General features: G+C 39.0%; 1 long non-coding RNA gene across 3 annotated transcripts; it reads right to left on the bottom strand.

Annotated features, from left to right (window-relative positions):
* Positions 1-211: 211 nt before the first annotated feature.
* LOC109401471 (uncharacterized) lies at positions 212-19,372 on the bottom strand. 3 transcript variants are annotated; one of them, XR_009995900.1, is made up of 2 exons: positions 18,764-19,372; positions 212-912 (listed from the first exon to the last, which is right to left on the bottom strand). It is a non-coding gene; the product is annotated as an uncharacterized LOC109401471 (long non-coding RNA). The 3 variants fall into 3 exon arrangements; XR_009995899.1 differs by having other exon boundaries at positions 18,969-19,372; XR_009995898.1 differs by having other exon boundaries at positions 19,082-19,372.
* Positions 19,373-20,247: the final 875 nt, after the last annotated feature.

Here is a 20,247-nt window from a genome sequence, read left to right as displayed (position 1 = left end):
CCATTACGCTAACTAGAGGATTAATTAGATTTTCAATTGAATGAGTCAAGTATCTGGCTATCAGTATCTAAAATCAATGTTTGATAACTACCCAAACCTATCACTAAGAAATTACGTTAAAAGAAATTAAAAACCATCAAGCACATCACAACAATACGATCTCATCCTCTTCAATGTCTACCACAGTCAATGCATTGGCGTCACAACTCACCCAAAAGTAATCGTTAAAATCCACCGTCATTTTGCAGCTTCCACTTTGTTCGATCCGTCACTACTACGGTTGTTTGTTCAACTCCTCCTGCAACTCCTACTCTTCCTCCTCCTTCTTGTAGATCTCTTCCTTAGTCCAAACCCCCACAACACTTGATCCCCAGCGCACTCACTGCACGACGACGCCCCGAATTTCACTATCAATCCCCTCACACATACACTACTGGCGCAGACAGGAAGGCCGACAGAGGGCGGGTGACGACGATAACTGCATTTACACTTCCACACACTTCCCTTCTTTCTGCTTCTTCTTCTTCTTCTTCGTTTGCCGTTTCCTGTACGATGCGGCAAACTATCATCACATATCGTCGTTATCACACGCTAATAGGGGGAATTCTCGCCCCATTCCCATGGTAGTAGGCTGCTGCGCGAAATCGAAATGCACGTTGCTGTTGTTTTTGTTGTTGTTGCTGCGGTTGCGATTGCCTAACGCCTCTCATTTCTTTCGTGTGTCACATCACACCACATCAGCTTCCACGGAGCTTCTCAGTATAAGTAGGCTGTGTGAGAATCACTATCACTTTTGATTCTTCTTGGATTCTTCTAGCCTTTTTGTAGTTTCTTCTTCAGATTTGTCTGAATAATCACTTCAGATTAGCTTCTCCGTGTTTTTTTAATGCTTCTCGATCGGTGTCAAACCTTCTGAAAACGGAAAAAAATGAAGAATTCACATTAAACAATAAAATTTATTTTCCACAACACAGAACGATCCATTCACAATTGGTAGGTGCCGAGAGAAGCAGAAAAGCCTCAGCAGCGTACCTACATTGTAATGATGACGCATTCGTTTGAAATTCATATCACACAACACTGCTCACAAACAGTTAGTGGAGTCGTGGAGTCGTAACGCTTCAGAGCCCTGCCCGCCCAAAAAATGGCACGTGTTCGCAGGGAAGATGATGCCACGCGCGCCGTAGACCGTCTGGTAATCCGTAATGAGGAGTGGTGTTCATTTGTTTGAGTGTATTTTTAGTGGCGAATCGCTTCTGGATTTTGGGAGGATCTCTGTTGAATGGATGAGTGGTTTTGAGGCACATGAATTGGTTTTTGCTATTGCTTTTTTATATCAGTACATATATTTAGTGTAGTGACCCGATTTTATCAGAATTGTTTTTGAGCACTTCAGGCCAAACATGTCTAAAGGTCCTATCTGCAGAAGAGAGGCTCTCTTTGGTTTCCCTCACTTTCGTTAATATAGGTTAATATCTCAGCTGTTTTTTTTTGTATTATGATTGTCTTCCTGCATTGAACGATGGTCAAAACAATCGTCTTTTGATTTCTACTGCAAAAATAGTTGAAAAGTGTACCATTACATTGCAATAATTGAAAGAGAAAGTAAACAAAGACAGCCTCTCAAATGCAGATAGGACCTATTGAAATGTTTGGCCTGACTTAGCTTTACGATATGGTCTAATCAATATCAATTTTTGTTGATGTGTTTTGGTCACAGTAGGCAATTGTCCCGTAAAAGAGGCATAAAACAAACGACAAATAAGGCGTCGAGTTCATCCTTTGTCGCAACCTGTACAGATAATGACAAAATTTCTAAAATGTTTGCCTGTGACTAATTCCCGTCATATTAACCGTTATGTGTCCGGCAAACTTTTTGCTTTTTTCTATACCGTGTATTTTAAATGGGTGCTGGGTACCCGGGTACCCTGCCGGCCACATAAGGGTTAAGCACCGACCAATAATAATTGAGTCTATTCTTGCATCTCGCCTATTGCTTCATGATCAGTTTGGTTTCAATGATTAATCCATAAATTAGATTCCATATCACGTGAAAACAACTACCACTTCTCTAAAATAATAAGATTGAATTATTGTCCCTCGAATTATAATTCCGTCTAGTCCACGTCTGATTTGGGCAAAACATGAATTTTATTCGTGTCACAAGAATAAAATTGGTTCTACGCGACACTATGGTACATAGGATGGTCAAAAATTAAGATTTGACCGTAGTTGTGTATTCGAAAAGTCGATCAAATTCTTCGTCATCCAAATCAAATCATGTGTTCAAAGTACTATTGAGCAAAAAAGTTTTTAAATTTAGATACATGTAACTTTAGAATATCATCGATCAAAATATTTCGGTTAATATTTTTGCCCACCATATCATAAAACACCATCACAGTGCCACAAAGAAATCTTTCTCAGTGGTTGTGAAATACAATTGTTCGTATGCAGCAACCCCACGCACACATATGCCTGCATCTTCCCAAGGACAAACACAGTTTGTTTGTTTACATTGGGAAAAAGCAATCTATATCAATGATTGAGCAGAATTTGCGGCATTCTGCAGCAGTGAAATTCAACTTTGAAGTGCAGTGATTGTAAGGTCAGTTCAATAAGTGAATCTGGCAAAGCGACAATCGAACGGCGATGAAGAACAATTCGTCTAGCAAGCTGCTGCTTCGTCATACGCAAAATGAGAAACATTGTGTGAAGTCGTAAGTGGAGTGCAATTGTAACGTGGAATTTTGCGTAAATAATCGATTTCCAGTGCTATAGGGGCTGGTTATTGATAGTCTACTCCACATCTTCCTACTTTCATCTAATGAGTCATTGACAAAGGTAACTAGGAATATCTTTAACTCTTGGCTATTTTTCATCTGATATTCATCTAACGGTAAATAGATCATATGACGGAGTAAATTTCTATCCTATTATGCACCGAATATTAAAACTTTTTGATAATGTTTTGTCAACAGTAATGCAATGTTTATCCACAGAGAAACAGACGTAACACTTGGAACAAATTTGATTAAAAAAAACAACGTCACGAAAACGAAATCGCCTAATGCTAAACATACTGTGTTTGGCTGAGGCATCACCAGGTGGCGGTAGTGTGTAAACAGGAGCAAAAACGATGCCAGCGCCGCGAGTGGTCAATTGACTAACTACCGAAAATTTGAATTAACCGTTAAAAAGGTGATCGATTGGAAACGGGCGGAGTGTGACATCTGTTTCTCCGTGGTGTATCCCTGGAGGAATCCCAAGAAAAAACAATGTAGGAATGCCGGGAGCAAAACCTGGAGGGATTATGGAAGGAATCTTTGAAGAACTCTCGGAAGGAATCTCAGGAAAAATCCGCGAAGGAATCCCGGGAGAAATCCCGGAATAATAAATATCCCTGAAAATATAAAAACGACAAAATTAGAGGAAATATCAATGGAGAAATTCAATTTTGGAAGGGATTCCTATTGGAAGCCCGGAAGAAATCCCTGATGGAATCCCTGTAGAAAACGCAGGAACAATACTGGAGGAATCCCTGATGCGGTCCCATGAATAACCAGTGGAAGAATCCCGGTAGGAATCCCAGAAGGAATCAATGGAGGGACTCCAGGAAAAATCGGAAGAGAATCCCTGATGTAATTACTAAAAAAATCAAGGGAGGAATGCCCAACATAAATACTGGGATAAATTCCTAAAAGCCGAGAAGCATCAATGATGGTATGAAGAAATTTCTGAAAGGATCCAGGATGAATCACAATAAAACCCTAAATAAATTTAGGGTGAATACTTGAAAGAATGCCAAAAAATTCCGAATGAAGGGACCTCAGACGGAATTCCGAAACAAATCCTTAAAGGAATCCCGGGGGCAAATCTTTGAAAGAATGGAAAAAAATGTCTGAATTATTCTCACGAGGAATCTCTAAAGGAAACCTTGGAGAAAAAAATAAAAAATCTCGGGAGAAATCAATGAAGGAAGCCTGAAGAAATCCCTGGAGAAAACCGAGGGAGAACCCTGAAGGAATCCCTGATTCAGTTTCGGGAATAATCCGTAAAACCATTCCACTTGGAATTCCGGAGGAAATTCTTAAAAGAATCCTGAGAGGAATCATGAAGGAATCTCTGATGGAATATCGGGAAATGTGCCAGAAGGAATCCCGAAGAATTCCCAGAAGAAATTCCTAAAGAAAACCCCGGAAGGATCAATGAACGAATCCCGGAAAGGATCCCGGGTGATATCGAATTTGACGGAATCTCACAAAAAATCATATGAGAATTCAATAAGAAAAATCTGAAGCAATTCCTGAAAATATTCAGGATTTTTTCTTCCTATTTCTTTTCTATTCTAGTACTTACACAGCCAGTATTGAAAAGCATCCTGGAAATATCAGAATTTCTTCTGATATTTTCTTGTCAATATTAACCATACCAGTAATGATGTGATACAAATATTAAAACGGCCAAGCCCACTGTGCAGACAATGGGCTTGAAGAGCTAAAAAACAATGGGCTTGAAGAGCTAAAAAACAATTAGCAATTAGATTATCCACTTATGCATAACATAATTATGTTATTATAACATAATAGGACAGATCGGTGTAGTAATGAGCTGAATTTTAGGATGAAGAGAAGGTCAATTCTTCGTTTCTGCACTGAAATGGTGCAAAAAGCGTGGGTATTACGATTCCTTGCCTAATTTGATGCTGTTTGAGCAAAACTTTGGGTAACAGTGTTGTTGTTTTCTCCATTTCTTGCAACATAAACAACATAGTTATCCAAAGTTTGGCTCAAACAGCATCAATTTAGGCAAGGAATCATAATACCCACGCGTTTTGTACCATTTCATTGCAGAAACAGAGAACTGACCTTCTCACCATACTAAAATTCAGCTCATTACTACAAATCTAGTACTACACCGAACGTGCCCCATTATGTTATTATAACATATTTATGTTATTATAACATAGTTAATTAACGCAATTTTTGAATATGATAAAAGAAGAAACGGGGACAAACGTACCAACCGTTTTATTTTCAGGGGGTTTGGGTTTGTATGTAGGGTATTGTACCATTTGGGCAGGTGTACCTATTTTGGGCACTTGCCGGTAGAACTAAGTCAATTTCAAACCGATTGATTTGAGTTTTTGTATAAAGTAAGATACTGTACGTGCCTAACTCTATACAAAAATTCAAATCAATCCGTTTGAGATTGACTTAGTTACAGCGACAAGTGCCCAAAATAGGTACACCTGCCCAAATGGTACAAGACCCTATAACCGTTAGGAGTGACTTTGCTAAGAAAGTTAATGACACTCCATCGATGCTTTCCTGGGATGGGGCAAAGGAATTTCTTCCTTATGTCCTGACTCATAAGCCAGGGTTAAGCGCCATTACTCGCTCTCTGAAACGAGAAAGAAATGATGACCCCTCCCCGATTGTAGAGAAACAAAATAGAACAAAGATGTTTGCAGTTTTTTGAAATAACAAAATGTTTTGATACCATCTGCTTTATCTGCTAGTTTTGAACTAATCCATGGGCAAATATAGATAGGAACGATCTCACCGTGTGAAAATATCCAGGAGGAATTCTTGTAAAAATGCCGGAAAGAATACCGGGAAAATTCCTGAAAAAATCTCGTTAGAAATCAATGAAGGAATGGCGGAAGGAATTCACGGAGAAATCTCTAACGAAATCATCGGGAGTTCCTGAAATCCCTAAATGAATGCAGGATGAAGAAAATCTTAAGAGAAATCACCTAATTTAGGGAAATTTAATCAAGGAATTCTAGGAGATATTCCGAAAGAAACCCCGGAAGAAAACCCAGGAAGAATCCTTGATTCAGTCTCGGCTATAATCGATAAGAAAAATATCGGAAGTAATTAATAAATCCAGTGGCATCTCGTAACCTTAGACGAAATCCGCAAGGGAATGAATCCTGAGAGGAATCAATGAAGGAATCCCGGTAAAAATGCCGGAAGAAATCCTTGAAAAAGTTCGGGATGAATCAAGGAAGAAATCCCGGGCATTTCGCGAGAAATCCCTGATGGAAATCTAGGAGACATTTTTGAAGAATTTCTTAAAGGTTTCCACTGTGAAATCAATGAAGGAATCTCGGTTGGAATCTCTGGGAGAGTCGCGGAAAAATCCCGGAAGAAATACCTGACGGAATGCCGAGAGGCATCCCGCAGAAATAAATCTGGCCGAATCAATGAAAGACTCCCTGGAGAATTATGTATATAAAGGGATCCCATGAGAAATCCTGAATGGAATACCGGGAGGAATTCCAGGAGAAACCCTGGGACGAACCTCTATAAGATTCTCTAGAGGAAATTTAAGATGAAACCTGGTAGGAATCCTAGGAGAAGTTCATGGAGAATTATAGAGAAGAAACTCTGGAAAAACTTGTAATTAGAAGGCACGAAATGTTGCTAATTGACAAATTGAGAGATGAAATTTGTGAAAAAAAATCGCGTTCTGGTGGGATTCGAACTCACGACTCCGTATTCGCTAGACCGGCGGTTTAACCAACTAAGCAACAGAACAAGTAATGATTCTGCGGAATAGAAAGCCAAACTGACTCCGAAGCCACATCGTGAACACTCCTAATTCACAAACTCATCACTCTTTCGGCTTAGATGCCAATCCACAACACACTCCTGTTTGTGTCCACTAACTATAAGTGAGAGCGAATTATTTTTATGAAGCCGAGACTTACTCTCACACTCCGCATACATAGCCACCTGTTGTACTTTACTACTAGTCTTTATTGTTCGAGTGGTAGGTACAGAATGAATAGAGCCACCAGGCAGTTTGTTTTTGCTGGTGTCTTATTTCAAAAACAAACTGCCTGGTCTATTTTCTGGAATTGACCTAGATATTTATCCAGGGATTTATAAGGTTTCCTCCTAGCTAGGATTCCTTCAGTGATTCTTTAACTCCCGAAATGTGTCTAGGGATTTCTCTAGGGATTTTCCAGGGAATTCTTCAAGGATTCCTCTATGGATTCCGTCAACGGATCAATGAATCCCTCCAATGTTTTATCCAGAAACCCCTATAGAGATTTCTTCAAGTATTTCTTTATTGATTATGCAGGGATTCCTCCAGTAATTTCTAATGAATCCCTGAAGAAATTTCTCCAGTGATTTATCCAAAAATTCTTCTAAGAAGTTCTCCAGATTTTTCTAATAACCCCTTCAAGAATTTCTCCGCGGAATATTCTTCCTGGGATTCCTCCAGTGACTTTTGAAGATTTTTTAGGCATATCTATATATAGAAGACATTCATTCGACGATTTCTTCAAAAAAATACTCGATCCAGAGATTCTTCTAAATATTTATCCAAATACTCCTTAGGTGATTTCTCAACGTATTCCTTTTTCTCGCAGGGGGATTGCTCTTGGGTTTTTTTAGGGATTTCTCTGGGGACTTTCCAGCGAACTCTCCAAGGAACTATTTTAGAGATTTCTTCAAGGATTTCTCTAGGGATTACACCGGCTGTTTTGATAAACGTGATTTTCCGTTGGCGACGAAAGCAGCTAGAATACTCACCCAGAAGCGAAACAACTTGCTTGAAAGTGAAACTAAGGGAAAAATCTAAGTTTTGTTCACATGATAAATGAATAGCTATGGCATGTAGCTGCGTTCGTTGGTAGCACACAATTCTTTTCGTATGTTCTTAGCATTATGCTAATCAGCTGCCATTTGGACACGTTTGTCGCGAGGGTACAACGACGCCCCTCTAAACATATGCCTCGTCTCATATGAATGCCAACCAACAAGATAAGTCAATCAACTCCCGGCGCACACTGACCGGCGCGTCGTAACGCCATCTGCGTGCAACTTGGCACAATACCCTTCAGCTCAGACAAACAGCTAGCTAACAAACACCCACTTATAAATGGAAATTTTTCTCAATCCGAGGCGCATGTTCCGCACGTACCTACTATATACTGAAGCTAACGCGAGAGAATGCGATAATAGACGTGAATAAGAAACGTCCAAGTCCAAACCAAGCTTCGCCTGATAACGCGCAATCCCAGAAGATTTCCGCCGCCAAAGGCCGTACAGCAGAGGCCATTGTCACCATCGGCTTCATCGGTCAGTCGACAGGAAGCATACTCGTCGGTTCTTATCATCGGACCGACGACCGACCACTAACTGGTTAGTCTCCTCAACCAACAGCCAATTTTGCGCAAGTTCAAGTGCATTCGAACTGTATTTTGGTTCAGCAAACGTCGAGATAACAATGCTAAACCGTGTAATTCAAGGAACTTTACATTACGAAAAGATACTGGGCCGTACCGGATGGATATCGGAGATATCCAAGATATCCAAGAAACTGAGGAAATTTTATGGCATTTTACAGAGTAGTGATTTTATACACGACTAGAAACTATACGTACACGGTAAGTGTACATAATTTAAGGCAATTGGTTCAACATTGACTAATTTATAGCGGAAAGTACCCAAAATTGAAGCCCTGCCGAGATAGTCCTACTTCTCTATCAGATCAAGGCTCATTCTTCGATTCACTGTGGCTCCAGCGAATATCAAATTTCTTCGACATTTTTACAACAAATAGCACAAGTCGAATACGTATGGATGATGGTACAAATTAACAGTTTCAACGAAAAGAATCAAGATGATCAATTCGCACCACCCCTTTTTGAAACATATGCATCACGACCGTCACGATTGCTTACGTAAGGATGACACTTTGTATTCATTCCATTGTGTGATCAATAACTAATTATTATAAGAGTTGCGAAGATTTCAGTGGTACATTGAACAATACCCACAGATAAAGCTTAATCCCTTCACTACGTAGGTAACCATAATCACCCATTCCCTGTAGGAGACCTACATTCACCTACTACAGCTCCGCCTCATTCATAATTTTAGACCTTCTTCAGGGCTCCTCATTTCACACCCATCCAACCAACCCAGGCGCGATTCGCCACAAAAACGCGCAGAACAGAACACCGTAAACACAACACAACAGTAGACAAGAGTAGGTTAACAACACATCACCGCGAAGCGACCCACCGACCGACCGCGAGTTAGTCAGTACAAACTAGGCACAAGAAACTTGTTTCGCTTTCTTCTCAATGGCATGTTATTCTTCTTGTTCTTCTGTTCCCCGTTGTCGTTGTTCTGCGTCACTCTAGCAAAAGTAACACCTGTATTAGTGTGGGTCATCGGAACCGTTTTCTCAGATCAAAGCTTTTTTGGTTCCGTTTCGGGTCCTGAGTATCTGTGTAAAATTTGAGCACGATCGGTTGCGTCTACACTTTGCGCATTGCAATTGAAATTTGTATGGGATTTTGTATGGGAAAACATACTTTTTCGCATTTTTGTCATAAGTTGAAAAAGTTTGTCTGAAACTTTTTAACCGATACTATAAAATGGTAGCCTAGGATGTTCTGAAAAACTTGGTTGAAGACCGCAAAGCGATCCGATGCTTGTGAAAATAGTTATAATCAACGAACCACATGCATGTGTTTATGTTTTAACATGTAAAGGAATAACAATAGCAACAAAATCATGCTGTTTCGCCAAGCAATGTCTACGCTATAACTTTTTTCAGAAGCAACAGATCACTTCGCGGTCTTCGACAAAGTTTTTCAGGACAACCTAGGCTTTGTTTTCACTTTATCGGTTACATGGTTTTGGGAAAAATCGAGCATGTTATGAGAAAAATGCAAAAAAGTGTGTTTTCCCATGTAAAACCCCATACAAACTTCAAACGCGATGCGCAAAACGTAGACATAACCAATCGCGCTCAAAATTTGCACACTTATTTGGGTCCTGAAATGGAATCAAAAAAGCTTTGATCTGATGGGATACCATTGAATTTTTGATTGTTCCATATAAACGATGACCCACTCTAACCTGTATGCGCTTGGTGTTCGGAATAGTTTGTGAGGTATACTATACACTCTCGATTACTTGTTCGGTGTTATTTGTTCGGAAGACCCCCCCTACCAGCTCCGTTCGTTCAAATCAGGGATGCCAGATGTGAAAATATGTCTACAATTAGAAGTTAGGCATGGCATTGAGTTGTGTTAAGACATTTGGTGAAGTTTTCATACAAAGAAAAGAAATTCGTAATGGAACTTTTACAACATACCTATTCACATAAATGCGCAATGCGGAGGGACGTTAGAGAATCAAACTTCCACAGGAATTCCATCCGGACTTTCCTTCCAAGAGATCCTTCGCGGCTTTTTACCACAAATTTGTACCAAGAGTATCTTCTGGGATTCCCAGAAGTTTTTAATGAGATTCTTTCAAAGGTTTATTTAGGATTTCTTCAGAAGTTCCCTCCGTGGTTTTTCCAGGAGTTTCACCTGAGATTCTTAAAGAGGTTCCGTCTTTAATTATAAACATTATCGAACGCTCTTGCCAGGATTCCTTCAGGAAGTATTCCCGTAATTCTTCCAGAGATTTCCTAGATTTTTCTAGTTTTTTGCTTCAGTATTACTCCTTCTAGGCAAGAATTCTCAAAAGATTCTCAGAAAAAGTTGCCGGAGGAATCAACCAAAGAGTTCCGAAAGAAATTCCAGAAGCAATTCCAAATAGAAGCCCAGAAGAAGTTCCTGCAGGAATCCTTCGAAGGAATTCCCGGAAGAATTCCGGAAGGATTTCTCGAAAATTCCAGGAAGTAGTTCCTGTAGGTGTGCGTGTGTTTTTGATTTTTCGAGGAACTTCAACCTTTTGGTCATTCTTTACTTAGTTCCTGGAGAAATCCTGGAAGCAGCAGTGTGGAAAAATCTCTGAAAGAATCCCTGAAGAAATCCCTAAAGGAACACCGGAAGGAATTTAGCATGGAATTCCTGGAAGCAATCTCTAATGGAATGTTGAAGAAATCTCGGAAAAAAATCCTGAAGCAATCCCCAAAAGACCTCCCCGGGCTTGCCAGGAATAATTTCTGTAGAGTAATGCGGGGCAAAAGTTCGCAGTGGGACTTTCTCATCGCACGAGGTAAAAACCCAAGCAACCTGCATGGGTTCGACACGTTATCAGGTCAGTTACTCATCAATAAAAATTGGAACGATTTCGTTATGCAGTAGCAGAGTTATGCAAAAATATGTGTTTCTAACTGTTTTGATGTAACTTTTGGACCTTTGGAATAAGAATTTGTAATGACTGAAAGAAGAAGAATTGCATAACCTCTTGATATCTGAGAATCGTCATTCCATAGTAGTTCGAGAGATGCAGTTGAATAAACAAAAAACTTTTGGTGTTTCTTGCAGGAAGGAACATAGTTGAAGCCTCGACAGTGGGGCAAAAGTTCGCACTATGTTTCTGAATCTAGAATATCAATATAGTTACAGAATATTTAAAGCAATGACAATTTCGTATAGAAACTACTATATACAGGGGATACTCAAAATAACTGGGACAGGTAAAATTTTCACTTTTCAAAAAATGTTCAACTCGCTGTAACTTTTCGAGAAGGGCATCAAATATTCTCAAATTTTTACTGTAAGTTCACAAACTAGTTGTGTATCAGTGGTCAAAATTTGGAAAAGATCGAGATATTTTACACGAAGTTATAAAGGTTCTAGAAAAAGGTATAATTCTTCGATAGCCAACTTTGAGCTGTTATATCTTCGGATTCAATGAACCGAATGCAATGAAATTTTGATCATTTATGACTTATATAATAAGATATTAAAAACATTTGACTAAAATTAAAATTCTTTACACGAAAGGAAATTATAACGATTAGATATTTTTTCTAATTTAACACCAATTTATCTAAAACTTCATCATCGTTTCAAAATTTGAAATAGTAATTATAGTTCATTTAAGTTCCCTCTAATTGACTTGAATATATTAATGTTTCAAAGGAAAGCAACCAAATAGCCGGCATTAAATTGAAAATGTAATGGGATGCATATGAAAAATAGATAAATTTACTAAAAAAACATAGAATAAATGAAATCGCTATAACTTTTTTTCTTATTAATAATTTCAAATTAGGTAAACTGTTTTTCAAAGTTCATTATATTAGTCACAAATGAACAAAATTTCATTGCATTCGGTTCATTGAATCCGGAGATATAACAGCTCAAAGTTTGCTATCGGATAATTATACCTTTTTCTAGAATCCTTATAACTTCGTGTAGAATGGCCCGACCTTTTCCAAATTTGAACCACTGATACACTACTAGTTGATGAACTTACAGTAAAAATTATTATTATTAAATTATTAAATTATTATTATTAAATTATTAAATTATTATTATTAAATTATTAAATTATTATTATTAAATTATTAAATTATTATTATTAAATTATTAAATTATTATTATTAAATTATTAAATTATTATTATATTAGAATATTTGATGCCCTTTTCGAAAAGTTACAGCGAGTTGAACATTTTTTGAAAAGTGAAAATTTTAACTGTCCCAGTTATTTTGAGTATCTCCTGTATGTATGATATGTATAGTATACATCCTCAAATCGTTCCGACAGAGGATTTGGACTTAATTTTGGTAGAAGATCGATTATAAGGGAATCATTGTGTTCGCCTATTTAAAACAAAAAATGAAAAATGGATCAAAAAGAAATGTTTCAAAATCATTTTTTGCCATACTCATGGCATCCTTTGAAAGTTTTTGAGAGTATTAGTTGATCAACACTTCTTTGGGGTCTTTCATAGCTTAGTTGGTAACATTACAATTATAATACATCACCATACTGACGGAGGTTAGAATAAAATTACGGTCCCGGTCAATAGTTCTGCGGCATATTAGATATTTTTTCAAGTATTTGTGTAACAATTACCACTATAATTACCCCACAATGTATTTTGACAACTTCAGTAACGCTGGAAAGGAAAGCTCTTAGTTTATAGTTGTGGAAGAATTCATAAAATACACTATACAAAAGCTGAGAGCCAGGCCGTGTTCCAGTTGGTATGGTGTGCGAACTTTTGCCCCACACAATGCGAACTTTTGCCCCCAGTATGGGGAAAAAGTTCGCATATGAGTAACTTGTAATAATTTTTTTATTATTATAACTACAAAAGGAACGTGAAAAAATCTAGTACTACGTTTCGAAGGTAACATGACAACACAGTTAAAATTTTCGTGTAATTTTCCGTTTATTTCGATGCACATAATTGGAGCATCGAAATAAACGCAAAATTGAGTGACATTTTAAAATTACACGACCTGAAAATTGAGTCGTGTAAAAATACAATTCGTGTAAATATAAACGGTGAGTTCATAAATCGCTCAGCTAGATTTTCACAGCTTTAGATTTCATGCTTCTACGGCCCGTTATTCAATAATGCTTTGGTTGAACTACGGTCCTTTCGCAAAAGGACAAAACATCATCTGCTCTGTTTTGCCATAGACTGCTACATCAATGTTATTACTCTCGATGCAAGCGCATCGCAAAACGGAGCAGCGGAGGATGCGCTGGGGCTGCTGTTGAAGGCGTCGCTGCCGTAGATTTTTGTTGTTTTTGCAGGATCCGGTGGTTTGGTAGATCGCAATCCACACTCGATGTCACGCACTCGTTATAGCCTTCTTGCATTCGTGTGCTATCCTCAGTCACTTAAAACACGGCGCAAATCTTATGAACAGCGCATCCTCCGGTGCTTTCCAAAAGAGCAATTCCTGCGGTCGCCAGCAAAACAAAACTGAGCCTATGGAGGCCATTTGTATTTTATGTTTCGAACGAGCGATGGTGTAAATTTACACGATGGTTTAAAGTTATCGCTTTTTAAACGGGAAATCGGATGGTTTTCAATTTATTTTTAAACACAAACATGCAAATGTAACGTCGTGTAATATTAAGCTGATAAAAATGTAAAATTGAGTGTTTTTCAATGCTCAAAATATGTGCATCTATTTTAACTCAATATTAAATCATTTATTCGTTTAAATCCGTGTAAATTAACTATTACTATGATTTACATGTCGTTTAAATTTAATTATTTTTTTCTGTGAAGGACTCGTTTAACGAGAAAAAATAATATTATTTTCTTTTTGTTTAATAGTTATTTGATAAAGACTGTTAGGTGTGAACTTTTGCCCCGCATTATCTTTTGAATCCTATTTGAATCTTCAGAAGAATCTCCAAAGGGAATCAGTGAAAAATCAATCAAGGAATCCCGGGAGAATTTCCTGAAGGAATCCAGGAAAGTATCTCTGAATAAAGTTCATGATAAATTCCATAAGGAATCACGGGAGAGTAGTAAGGATCCTGAAGCAATCCTTGATACAGCTCAGGAATAATCCCCGAAGCAATCCAATGTTTTCTCCGGTATTTTCTGATAAGGGAGAGAAAATCGAAAATAGCAACTCAGAGATGTCCAAATTTGTCAACGAGGTCTGTAAACCATGTAAAAGAGACGGCATGAGCTGTCAAATGCATAACATATCTCCCATACTCTTTGCTCGTAGCACTGGTACAAAGCATTTTCAATGCTTCCGAGTGAAAACATCTCAGGCAGTCCAAATGTTAATTAAAAGACGAAAGCTTTCGAGCGGCACAGGTAATGCTAATTCAAGGCAGCTATGCATTCGAACTGCTTATGTAGGGCTGCAAGCAATTCAAATGCTGAAAACGGTCTGTTGTACGGCGTATTCAAATGCTTAGTGGTTACCTGGGATGTTTATAAACAGACCAAACATACACAGCTGCTCTTGGCATTTATCGAGAATTCTGTTACACATTATCAAATTCCATGGCGAATACTTTCTATAAAACTTTTATACATATCTGGTAAAATTTACAATGGATTTAGCTCAGAATTCCCTGATAACTCATAAACAGATCGGAGAAAGATTTTTATTTGGAAATCACATTTAAATTCTTAATAAGATTGTTCGAAATTTCCTTACCAAATTATTGATCAATATTTACTCAGATTCTAGGTGCTATTTGAGAGATACTAACGGAGTCTGTTCTAACGTATAGATATATATTTTTTCAGCTTAAAATACAGCTAATGTCTTTTTCTTCCTCTTTTGGAGGAACTTGCTCTTCAACTTAGTGTTCTTTTGAGCACTTCCACAGTCAGTTATTGATTGAAGGGCTTTCTTTGCCTGCCATTGCATGAATTTGTATATTGTGAGGCAAGGACAATGCTACACTATGCCCAGGAATTCGAGAAAATTTTCCCGACCGGAACGGGAATCGAACCCGCCGTCTCCGGTTTGGCGATCCATGGCCTTAACCACTAGGCTAACGGGAGACCCCGTCGATCCTGTTAAGGACAGAAAGGCGAGAGGGAGGAAGGTTATCCTGTTCTTGGAGCCGGCAAATTATTACCATGTTTGTGAGGGCAGAGCAGCTAGGGATGCTTGGATAAAGCTGAACAACGCGTTCGAGCAGACCGGCTTGGTGCGGGAGGTTGGCCTGCTCTACAAGCTCATTTGGATAGATCTAGAGTTGTGCGGAACGATGAAAGCCTATGCGAACAGAATGATTTCAACGTGCCATCAACTGAACGAGACTGGATTCCCGATTCCGGAGCGTTTCATCGGAGTTCTTCTACTGGCTGGATTGCCTGAAAGGTATCAACCAATGGTCATGGCACTGAAGAACTCGGGAACGGCTATAACAGGCGATTCAATCAGGACCATTTTGCTTCAGGAAGAACAGTTGCCAAGCGAGAAAACAGCGTTCGTTGCGAAGGATAAGTTCAAAGCAAGACCGGAAGTCGTCCACGGTAACGCTGAAAGCAAGAAGCAATCCAATGGCCCACAATGCTGGAAGTGTTACAAGTTTGGCCACATAGCGAACTTTTGTCCGGAGAATTCTGGAAGCAAGCAAGAAAACTGACGCATTTTGTACGGTGCTCTCGACGATTTCAGGGCAGGAGCAGAACAATTGATATCTGGACTCCGGAGCTACCAGGTATATGACTAGGGATCTCGAGCTACTGGAAGATGTGCGCAGTGCAAGCGGAATTTTCGTACCAGCCAATGAGGAAACGATGATGATCGAAGCTTGTGGAACGGCTACACTCCATCCAATGTGTCAGGCGGCTGGGGATGGAATTCCAGTATTCCAGTCAAGCGATTGTGAAATCTCTGAAATAATGCCGGTAGGAATCCCATGAGACATCACATCCATGACAGAATTCCGGGAGAAATCAATGTAGGAATAAATTAAGAAATCCCGGAAAGAATCTCGGGAGGAACCCCAAGAAGAATTAATTAAAGAATCTCGGGAGAATTGATGAAGGCATCCTAGAATGAATCCATGAAGATAGCCCGGGAGAAATCTCTGAAGGAATCTTGGTAGAATTCCCTGAAAAAATCCCTAAACACCTGGGAGTTGTTTAGAATATGCTTGACGAATCCCTGGAGAGATCTCTGAAAGAATACTGAAGGAAACCCCTGAAAAACTCCCTGGTGGTATTCCAAGAAAATCTAATGCGGGAATCCCGGGAACTCCATATGGAGGAACCCGGAAGGTATCCCTGAAGAAATCTCGGAAGAAATTCCAAAAGAAATCTCGGAAGGAATCCTGAGAGGAATCCCGAAATGAGTCTGAAGAAATCCCCCGGGAGAAATCTCTAAATGAAACCCGGAAGGAATCTCTGGGAGGATCCCTGATGGAATAAATCAAAGAATCTGCGAAGAGTTCTGAAAGAAAACTGGGATAAATTACTAAATGAAACCCGGGGAGAATCAAGGCAGGAATCACGGAAGAAATTTCTGAATGGGGATGCAGGAAAAATCTCCATAGTAATACCTGAATAAGTTTCGGGAGATATCCCGGAAATCATCAAATCTCAGTAGGAATGCAAGAAGAAATCCGTAAGGAATCCGGGAAAAAATCCTTGAAAGAATTCCTATATGAATCTCTAAAGGTGATGTGTGAAAAATGAATTAAGGAATTCCTGCATCCTGGAGCAATCCCTGAGGCAGCTCGGAAATAAACCCTGAGAAGGATCAACGATAAATCTCGATGAAGATCGCTGAAATGCCTGGCAACATATTTTTTAAAGATTGTGTTTTTTTTTTAATTTAGGTACTTTTTATTCATTTATTTTTTGTAGGCGGAGAATATCATTTGGCATGCATATGCCTATTTATTACTTTAAAATTGTTACTTGGGTCTTCTCAACTTTCTCGAGTAGTTTCTACGGGATTTTCTCGGGAGTTCCATCGTGAATTCCTCCATGAGTTACTTCTTAGACTCATTCCAAAATTCCTTTAGGTAATCTTATAGAATTCCTCTAGATAATCTTTAGAGGTTTCTCGCAGAAGTTTTTTTTTTTTTCATTATTTTCGAGGAGTTTTTATAAGATTTCTCCAAGCATATTCCTAACAATCCTCTAGATAATCTTGTAGGATTTTCATTTGCCTTGAAATTTCTCCGTAATTTTCTTTTGCAGGTTATTTCTTGGATTTTTTTAGGAAATCTGTTGGCATTCCTTAAGAAGTTTTTTTTCTGTGGTTTTCGTCAAAGATCCTATTAAAATTACTCCAAGTATTCCAGCTATATATTCATCAAGAGTTCCTCCGTAGATCTTCCATGGATTCTTTTGGGATTTCCATTAGCAGTTCTTTCAGGAATCTTTCAACTAAAATTCCTCTAGGAATCCTTGCATGAATTCCTTCAGAAGTTTCTTCTAGAATACCGTTAAAGAATCTCTCTATTTTCAAAAAGCTTCCAAGATTATATTCGTATTTTTTCCAGAAAACCCTTTTTCAGGAGTTTTTTTTTGGAAATCTCCAGAGTTCCAACGTTTTGATGAAGGTCTTTCAGGGAATCTTCCTGGATTTCTTTCTTGGTATTTTCTACAAGTTCCTGAAGAAATCTCCGGAATGAAACCTCGGAGAAATCCCAAGACGAAATTTATGTAGGGAGCTCCAATGGAGCTTCTGAAGGATTTCCTAAAGAAATCCCCAGAAGGAGTACATAAAGGAATCTGGAGAAATCCACAGAAGGCATTGATGAAGGAATTCCTGGAGGAACATCCAGAAGGAAACCCCATTAGATCAATGTAGTTTTCAAAGGCAACCTAATCTTTTTTTTTTTGAAAATTGTTCAATTTGTATGATACAATACACTAGTAGCTTTTTTACGACATTCGTCAAATTTTATGTCGAAACTTTCAAAAAGCTTTCTACAAGAATTATAGAAACATATACTGTAAAGACATGGGAAAACACCTGGCACCCCTGCGACCGATTCCGACCCTCACTCAATCAAAGCAAACAACAAGAGTTGAACAAACACCAGAACACATTACTCATTCCACGGCGCGCGGAGCTCATCTGTCGGTATTCGCGCTGAACCCAGCAGGGCACACTACAGAACACACCGACACCACTCCTTCCAAATTCAATTGATTTATTCAATTGGCTTCTTCTTGTCTCCACTCCGCACGCAGTTGTGTTGTGATTTTCTTCACTCTTCTGTTTTTTCATTCCCGTTAGGTTTCTTCTTGGCTCCTGCCTGCGATGCAATTAATTCCAACAACCGGACGATCAAGTGTAATTTTTCTACCACTCCCCCTGCTTCAACCGGTCTTCACGGGCGCGACAACGTGAAGAGGAAAAAAAAGAACAACGCACCAATCGAGCGCCGCCCAGCTCTAGCGCTCCGCGAATCCTCCTCCAAAATATATACCGTACGGGCGATAAATTATTCAATTTCCTCTTCCATCATCGTCGTCACTGTGAGCTGAGTGTTACACAACGCCCATCAACCCGAATGTATGCGACAAGATCACTGACACCGATTTTTTTTCTGGACACTCTCCACCCCCTCAATCACCTGCGCCACTAGACAGGTACTTCCACTCAAATTTTCCGATCCCCAATATTCTGGTTTTCCTCACCGCCCACGTATAGATAAACTTTTTCCTCACAACTCCGAGAAAGAACTTCTTTGAACTAGTTTCACTTCGAGGCTGAACTGGACGCGCCCCGCAGGAGGAAAACACTGCAATATTTTTTCTTCACTGATGCAAGCAACCCACCATCATACAGCAAATTTATATTGGCTGATGGCCATCGCGTAGCGCCACCACAACACCCATCGGAAAATCCGATTCTAGTACGCTGGACACAATCACTGCTAGTTTCACATTACCTTCCACATAATTCCCGTCGCGAACCGATTACTGCCAGAACCGAAGGAACGGACGGACGGACGGTCACACGGCCACCACTAAAACGAGCAATGATGAAGGAAACTGCTGCTGCGGCGGAACGAACAACCGACGGCGACGATCTCGAATGCAGAATGATGATGGCCGTTTTTTGACAGGTTGGTCTGGTCGGTCAGTCCAGAAAGGAAGGCAGCGGCCGAGAAAGACGAAACGGCCGCCCGCCGCGGTGACGTGCGCGACTTTGCAAGGGAGTGCAGTGCACAATGCCGAAAAATGCGATTTGGCCGCCGCTGCTGGGATTGTTGCATATCCGCAGGCGTTATCAAGACCTATCAAGACTACCTTACACGTTATAGTGTTATAGTTACAGAGTTATACACTCTAAACTGAGTAAAAGAACCTTTACTCAAATCCGGGTTGGTGGCAAAATCTGGGTAAATATTACCAGCTTCTCTTGGGCCATGATTTTGTCAATTTATTTCCCATTTACTCAAGCATTCGTCATCATCATCATCATCATCATCATCATCATCATCAATCATCAATCATCAATCATCAATCATCAATCATCAATAATCAATAATCAATCATCAATCATCAATCATCAATCATCAATCATCAATCATCAATCATCAATAATCAAACATCAATCATCAATCATCAATCATCAATCTTCAATCATCAATCATCACTCAGTCATCAATAATAAATCATCATTCATAATCAATTATCAATTATCAATTATTAATCATCAATCAATCATCAATCAATCATCAATCATCAATCATCAATCATCAATCATCAATCATCAATCATCAATCATCAATCATCAATCATCAATCATCAATCATCAATCATCAATCATCAACCATCAATCATCAATTTTCAATCATCAATAATCAATCATCAATCATCAATCATCAATCCTCAATCATCAATCATCAATCATCAATCATCAATCATCAATCATCAATCATCAATCATCAATCATCAATCATCAATCATCAATCATCAATCATCAATCATCAATCATCAATCATCAATCATCAATCATCAATCATCAATCATCAATCATCAATCATCAATCATCAATCATCAATCATCAATCATCAATCATCAATCATCAATCATCAATCATCAACCATCA

The sequence above is a fragment of the Aedes albopictus genome, unplaced genomic scaffold (assembly GCF_035046485.1).
Source record: "Aedes albopictus strain Foshan unplaced genomic scaffold, AalbF5 HiC_scaffold_615, whole genome shotgun sequence".
Lineage (NCBI taxonomy): Eukaryota > Metazoa > Arthropoda > Insecta > Diptera > Culicidae > Aedes > Aedes albopictus.
Note: the sequence above shows the minus strand (reverse complement) of the source record. Positions and strands in the feature narration are given on the sequence as shown.